The following is a 7,955-nucleotide window of genomic DNA, read 5'->3' as shown; positions in this document are numbered from 1 at the left end:
AGTCTCATCTTCCTCTTGTTTGGTGACAGCTGGACACGTATTGGGCAGCGATCTCCACAGTGGCCTCTTCTTCTCCCAGTAGGATGTAGAGTTTCCTCTTCTCGTCTGCAGATATGAAGTCTGGGATGTGGGCAGAGAGTCTTTGGTAGTAGACGGCCCTCACAGCTGAGTATTTGGTGCAGTGTAGCAGGAAGTGGGTCTCGTCTTCTAGGGCCCCCTGGTCACAGTGTTGGCACAGTCTGTTCTCCCGTGGCTTGTACGTCTGCCTGTATCGCCTCGTCTCCATCTCCTGGTTGTGGGCGCTCAGTCTGTACCGGCTCAGGGTCTGTCTGTGTTTGGGGTGGCGTATTCTCTCCAGGTAGGTGGCCATGGTGTAGTCCCTTTGTAGGGATTGGTACACGGTGAGTTTCTTGGAGTTATTTATTTCGTTTCTCCATTCTTCAATGTACCGCTCTCTGTTTGCCTCTGTGGTTGCCTTTATTTCAGCCTTGGTTATCATCTGTTGATGTTTTTGGTTTGGTGGTTGGCTGTTGTTTGGTTGGGGGGTGTCGGGTTTGCTCGGGTCTCTGTGGCTTAGCCATGCTTGGTGGTAGTAGGAGTCGCTCCCCTGGATGTGTGCTGGAAAGCTAGTGCTCTCTTCTGTATAGTGAGCCATAGGGGGAGTCTGCCTAGCTCTGCCCTGCAGGCCATGTTGGGGGTGTTGTGGTGGACATGGAGCAGGTACTTGCAGAACTCCAGGTGGAAGGTCTCTGTTGGGCTAGAGTCCCATTTTGGCTGGTCTGGGTAGGTGGACCACATGGGGGCTTTTTACCCGAGGACTTCATAGTAAAGGGATGATACTGAGGTGCACATTTAGCACCAGGTCCTTTCTTGCACTACAAGCCCCAATGTGCACCACACTTGCCACATTGTGTGAATGTTGGCGAGTTATAATGGTAATATTCGTTAGTCACTAAGGGTTGGTTGATACTAGTGATCGGGGACTCGGATTCCCAATTCTGCTTAAAACAGGCAGAGAAAAAAGTCCTGCAAGCAGTATAAAATCAATGGAAACCGGGTGAATAGGGCTTTCGTTTTTCGCCCCCCTAAATGGATTTCCATTCTGGTGCAGAGACCTGATACTAATTTATGAAGAGGCCGGAGCTTCTTTGTATATCTCCTTCCCTATACCAGGTGGTATACAATGCACTAGTCTTATGCTAGGTTCACACTTGCACTTGGAGACCCGAAAAACAGACACCCAATCCATTTAAAAAGTGGTTACCCACGGAAACCCATGGAACCCCTAAACTATAATGGGGTCTTCTTGGTTTCCACCCAAAAGAAATGCAGAGAGGACTTGTCGCTTCAGGTCGCCTAAAGGGAGGTGCGGCGCTGGAAGGATTACTAAGATCCCCCTAATGCATCATAATTAAGAACACAGAGGGGTTACCCTATAGGCGCAATGCACAGAAAGGTGTCACTCTATGCAGATAACTGGCACATTGTTGTCACCCTACACTGGTAATGCACACACTGATGTCATAAAACCAGGGAATCCTACTCCACCAACTCCCTATCACTTATCTGTGGCTAGTTGATGTGTAACTTTACTAAAATACTGGCTTAGTGAAGTATATAGTATACTAGCCTCTGCCCACGATTGCGTCTGCATGTTGTTGGCGTCAATGATCCGTCTGCTCCAGCCAATTCAGCAAATTAGTCCATCGATAGTTTGCCTGCTCCGGCGTTTCGGCAGCTCTCAAGCTGTCCTGCTGCTGAACTTGTTCCTCACACCGTGCCTGTGATTATTCCGGCATCGCTGGGATGCCGTATAATGAGTGTGTTGTTGGCGTCAATGATCCCCCTCTGCTCTGCTTGAGGAGAACTCTGTGACTACTGGCTCCTTCATAGCTCTCGTTGTTTAGAATTTTGTGACAAATTGTTATTTATTTTTTGGGCATGTTTAAAATTAGCAAACTACCAATTTGTATTGAAGGTGTTTTCCCATCCAGTGTGTCAGCACTGCCTGGAGCTGATCAGATAATATGCAAATGCTTTTACACAATCCACTGAGGGTTAGCTGAGTGTTTACAGAGAGAGATAACAGCCCTGGCTGACAAGCTGCTGCAGGAGCAGTGTAATATAGTATGTGAACATAAATTCATAACAGTCGTGAAGCCATGTCATTTACCGGGATAAAAAGTAGCCGATGTGTTAATCAAGGTTACAAATTATCTATGTGCCAAATTTCATCCAAATCTGTTCAGTCGTTTTTCCGTGATTGACGAACAAACACACAAACTTTCACATTTATAATATTAGTAGGATAGGATAGTGTAGGGTCTTCATGTTTGTGATTAGATATTCTCCTATACTACAAAGCTTAATGTTGTTTTCTGTCTTTTATACATAAACTTCATTGCTGAATTGCACTGTCGTCCAGCCAACACTGTGTTGCAGTATTTCATATACCATATATACTCGAGTATAAGCCGACCCGAATATAAGCCGACCCCCCTAATTTTACCACAAAAAACTGGGAAAACTTATTGACTCGAGTATAAGCCTAGGGGGGAAATGCAGCAGCTACTGGAAAATTTCAAAAATTAAAATGGTCCGAGTTCTGGGTGCAGTAGGTGCTGCGAAAGGGGAGGGGGTGTTTTGGTTGTCTGTCTGCCCCTTCCCTGAGCTTGAGGACTGTTTTCTCTTCCTCCACTAGGAATTCAGCCTGGCTGACTATAGGGTATCTCCTTCCCGATGGAACAGGAGCACTGCAGATCCCCTATATTCAGTAGACCGGGCACTGTCAGACACAGGAGACCTAATGTGTTTGTGTTTCACAGTCATTTTCAACTTTTGTATGTATTCTAGGGAAAGGAGGGATTAAGAACTTTTATTTTTTTTAAATCTTTTTTTTTTGCACTATTTAATGGGAGATTCTATACATTGATATTGTGGCTGGTCATAGACACTCCCACCCACCCTCCTAAAAAAAATAATTAATAATAATTTTTTTTTTTTTTTTTGCTGACTCGAGTATAAGCCGAGGGAGGCTTTTTCAGCACAAAACTGGGTTGAAAAATTCAGCTTATACTCGAGTATACATGGTATGTGTATTTGAGGACTAATTTTAAATAAAGCTATTTTCACCCCCCAAAAATAGTGGACTCATGGGACCAGTGAAGTTACATGATAGTGATGTCACAGTACAGGGATAATACACACAGTGATGTCACAGCACGGAGATAATACACACAGTGATGTCACAGTACAGAGATAATACACACAGTGATGTCACAGTACAGGGATAATACACACAGTGATGTCACAGTACAGGGATAATACACACAGTGATGTCACAGTACAGGATAATACATACAGTGATGTCACAGTACAGGGATAATACACACAGTGATGTCACAGTACAGGATAATACACACAGTGATGTCACAGTACAGGGATAATACACACAGTGATGTCACAGTACAGGGATAATACACACAGTGATGTCACAGCACAGAGATAATACACACAGTGATGTCACAGTACAGGGATAATACACACAGTGATGTCACAGTACAGGGATAATACACACAGTGATGTCACAGTACAGGGATAATACACACAGTGATGTCACAGTACAGGGATAATACACACAGTGATGTCACAGCACAGAGATAATACACACAGTGATGTCACAGTACAGAGATAATACACACAGTGATGTCACAGTACAGGATAATACACACAGTGATGTCACAGTACAGGGATAATATACACAGTGATGTCACAGTACAGAGATAATACACACAGTGATGTCACAGTACAGGGATAATACACACAGTGATGTCACAGTACAGAGATAATACACACAGTGATGTCACAGTACAGGGATAATACACACAGTGATGTCACAGCACAGAGATAATACACACAGTTATGTCACAGTACAGGATAATACACACAGTGATGTCACAGTACAGGATAATACACACAGTGATGTCACAGTACAGGGATAATATACACAGTGATGTCACAGTACAGAGATAATACACACAGTGATGTCACAGTACAGGGATAATACACACAGTGATGTCACAGTACAGGGATCATACACACAGTGATGTCACAGTACAGGATAATACACACAGTGATGTCACAGTACAGGATAATACACACAGTGATGTCACAGTACAGGGATAATACACACAGTGATGTCACAGTACAGAGATAATACACACAGTGATGTCACAGTACAGAGATAATACACACAGTGATGTCACAGTACAGAGATAATACACACAGTGATGTCACAGTACAGAGATAATACACACAGTGATGTCACAGTACAGGGATAATACACACAGTGATGTCACAGTACAGGGATAATACACACAGTGATGTCACAGTACAGAGATAATACACACAGTGATGTCACAGTACAGAGATAATACACACAGTGATGTCACAGTACAGAGATAATACACACAGTGATGTCACAGTACAGAGATAATACACACAGTGATGTCACAGTACAGAGATAATACACACAGTGATGTCACAGTACAGAGATAATACACACAGTGATGTCACAGTACAGAGATAATACACACAGTGATGTCACAGTACAGGGATAATACACACAGTGATGTCACAGTACAGGATAATACACACAGTGATGTCACAGTACAGGATAATACACACAGTGATGTCACAGTACAGGGATAATACACACAGTGATGTCACAGTACAGAGATAATACACACAGTGATGTCACAGTACAGAGATAATACACACAGTGATGTCACAGTACAGAGATAATACACACAGTGATGTCACAGTACAGAGATAATACACACAGTGATGTCACAGTACAGAGATAATACACACAGTGATGTCACAGTACAGAGATAATACACACAGTGATGTCACAGTACAGAGATAATACACACAGTGATGTCACAGTACAGAGATAATACACACAGTGATGTCACAGTACAGGATAATACACACAGTGATGTCACAGTACAGAGATAATACACACAGTGATGTCACAGTACAGGGATAATACACATAGTGATGTCACAGTACAGGGATAATACACACAGTGATGTCACAGTACAGAGATAATACACACAGTGATGTCACAGTACAGGGATAATACACACAGTGATGTCACAGTACAGAGATAATACACACAGTGATGTCACAGTACAGAGATAATACACACAGTGATGTCACAGTACAGGGATAATACACACAGTGATGTCACAGTACAGGATAATACACACAGTGATGTCACAGTACAGGATAATACACACAATGATGTCACAGTACAGGATAATACACACAGTGATGTCACAGTACAGGATAATACACACAGTGATGTCACAGTACAGGATAATACACACAGTGATGTCACAGTACAGGGATAACGTATACAGTATGTGTCTTTGCACCGCTCCTGGGAATCTAACTGACTGTTTGCTTCAGATTTATGAGGTGTAGTAGCAGTAGAGATATAGGTATACCCTGCCATATACCTCCATCTTGGAGCAGGACATACAGCGGGCTGAGCTCTCAGTATCACAGAACATCAGTAATATGCCAGAACAAGCTAGAGAAAGATTTTGGATGGCATAAAGCAACTGAGCAACTTTGATGATATCGCCAGCATCACACTGACACATGAGAAACAATAAAATGCAGACAGGATAAGCCAGTCACGTGTAAAAAAGGAGATTAAACCTTGTCTGTAATCAACATATGACATCAATCAAATATCATAAACACAATAAAACATATGCATATTATATTTATATCTGTAACCGCAAAATACAGACAAAATACCTGCGCACAACCGCTTCCGGTAACCAGCAATGAGTTTCTTACAAGGCTCTGCTGGAATCTTAGACCATTCTTCTTTGGCAAACTGCTCGCGGTCCCCCCTGAGATGTGAAGGGGGCCTTCTCCAAACTGCCACCAAGAGATCTCTCCCCCTCCCCCACAGGTGTTCTATGGGATTCAGGGCTGGACTCATTGCTGCCACTTTACAAGTCTCCAGGGCTTTCTCTCACCACCATTTTCTAGTGCTGACCTGAAGTGTGTTTTGGGTCATTGTCCTGCTGGAAGACCCCTGACCTCTGAGGGAGACCCAGCTTTCTCACCCTGGGCCCTACATTATGCTGCACAATGTGTTGGTCGTCTTCAGACTTCATAATGCCATGCACACGGTCAAGCAGTCCAGTGCCAGAGGCAGCAAAGCAACCCCAAAACATCAGGGACCTCCGCCATGTCTGACTGTAGGGGGCGTCTTCTTTTCTTTGAAGGCCTCTTTTTTTCCTGTAAACTCTATGTTGAGGCCTTTTCCTACTTTTGTCTCCTCTGACCAGAGAACATTCTTCCAGAACGTTTTTGGCTTTCTCAGGTAAGTTTTGGCAAACTGCAGCCTGGCTTATGTCTCTGGGTAAGAAGTGGGGTCTTCCTGGGTCTCCTACCATACAGTCCCTTCTCATTTAGACGCAGACGGATAGTATGGGGTGACACTGTTGTACCCTCGGACTGCAGGGCAGCTTGAACTTGTTTGGATGTCAGTCGAGGTTCTTTATCCACCATCTGCACAATCTTGCGGTGAAATCTCTTGTCAATTTTTCTTTTCCGTCCACATCTAGGGAGGTTAGCCACAGGGCCATGGGCTTTAAACTTCTTGATGACACTGCGCACGGTAGACACAGGAACATTCAGGTCTTTGGAGATGGATTTGTAGCCTTGAGATTGCTCATGCTTCCTCACAATTTTGCTTCTCAAGTCCTCAGACAGTTCTTTGGTCTTCTTTCTTTTCTCCATGCTCAATGTGGTCACACAAGGACACAGGACAGAGGTTGAGTCAACTTTAATCCATTTCAACTGGCTGCAAGTGTGATTTAGTTATTGCCACCACCTGTTAGGTGCCTCAGGTAACAGGTGCTGTTAATTACACAAATTAGAGAAGCATCACATGATTTTTCAAACAGTGCCAATACTTTTATCCACCCCCTTTTTATGTTTGGTGTGGAATTATATCCAATTTGACTTTTTGACAATTCTTTTTGTGGTTTTCCATTGAAGACAAATTAAATGAAGATAATACCAAAGAATTTGTGATTGCAATCATTTTCTGCAAGAAACTGAGTATTATCTGACAGAATTCCAGGGGTGCCAATACTTTTGGCCAACACTGTATACTGTCAAATGAGACTTTAAAAATCTACAAATGTCCAGCAAGACCTGGTGCAGTTATGAAGCCAAAACATTAAGAAAGTTCCAGCTGTCCAGATGCAAGAAGAGCCCAGTATGAGATGCTCTCACCTATGGGAATAAATAATTTTGCTGCCATGTGTGCCACAACAATTGTGCTAAGTGAACCAACCAGTGGAATAACTAAAGTCTTGTGGGCCCCGCTGCAATGTTTTTTTTCCAGAGCCCCCTATCTCATCCCTAGAGCCAATTCTAGATAGTGATGGTTACCGGTGCTAAGGAGTTTAATCCACCTTGGAGTGGTTAGAGTAATCTGTGGGTGGCCTTGGTTTATGGGCCAGATGGAAGCTGAAATTTCAATACTGATGTCAGTGCTTATGGCCCCTCCCCCCAAGGCTCCTGGGCCCCGGTGCGACTGACCCCTCTGCACCCACTCAAGGTACGCCCCTGGGACCAACACATATGTCTATTGTACCAAGGATCCAACATTTTGCATGACTTGTATACTGTATATAACATAAGCCATGATGCTGATGTGAGAAGAGCCTAAGCATTATCACTGCTCTTTCTTCTGATATCAATAGGACCCAACAGGTATCTGCAGAATACCAAGTAGTCTTGTACAAGGAGACCTCTGATGATTCTTGCAGAAGAACATGGAAACCATACACTGCACCTGGTGCACTGCTAGGTTGGGTTGCGTCAAAGTGACTGTCATCCTGCCCTATTGCGCTGTT

Source organism: Leptodactylus fuscus, chromosome 3, assembly GCF_031893055.1.
Source record: "Leptodactylus fuscus isolate aLepFus1 chromosome 3, aLepFus1.hap2, whole genome shotgun sequence".
In the NCBI taxonomy this organism is placed as follows: domain Eukaryota; kingdom Metazoa; phylum Chordata; class Amphibia; order Anura; family Leptodactylidae; genus Leptodactylus; species Leptodactylus fuscus.
The sequence above is the reverse complement of the archived record's forward strand: the minus strand, read 5'-3'. Positions refer to the sequence as shown.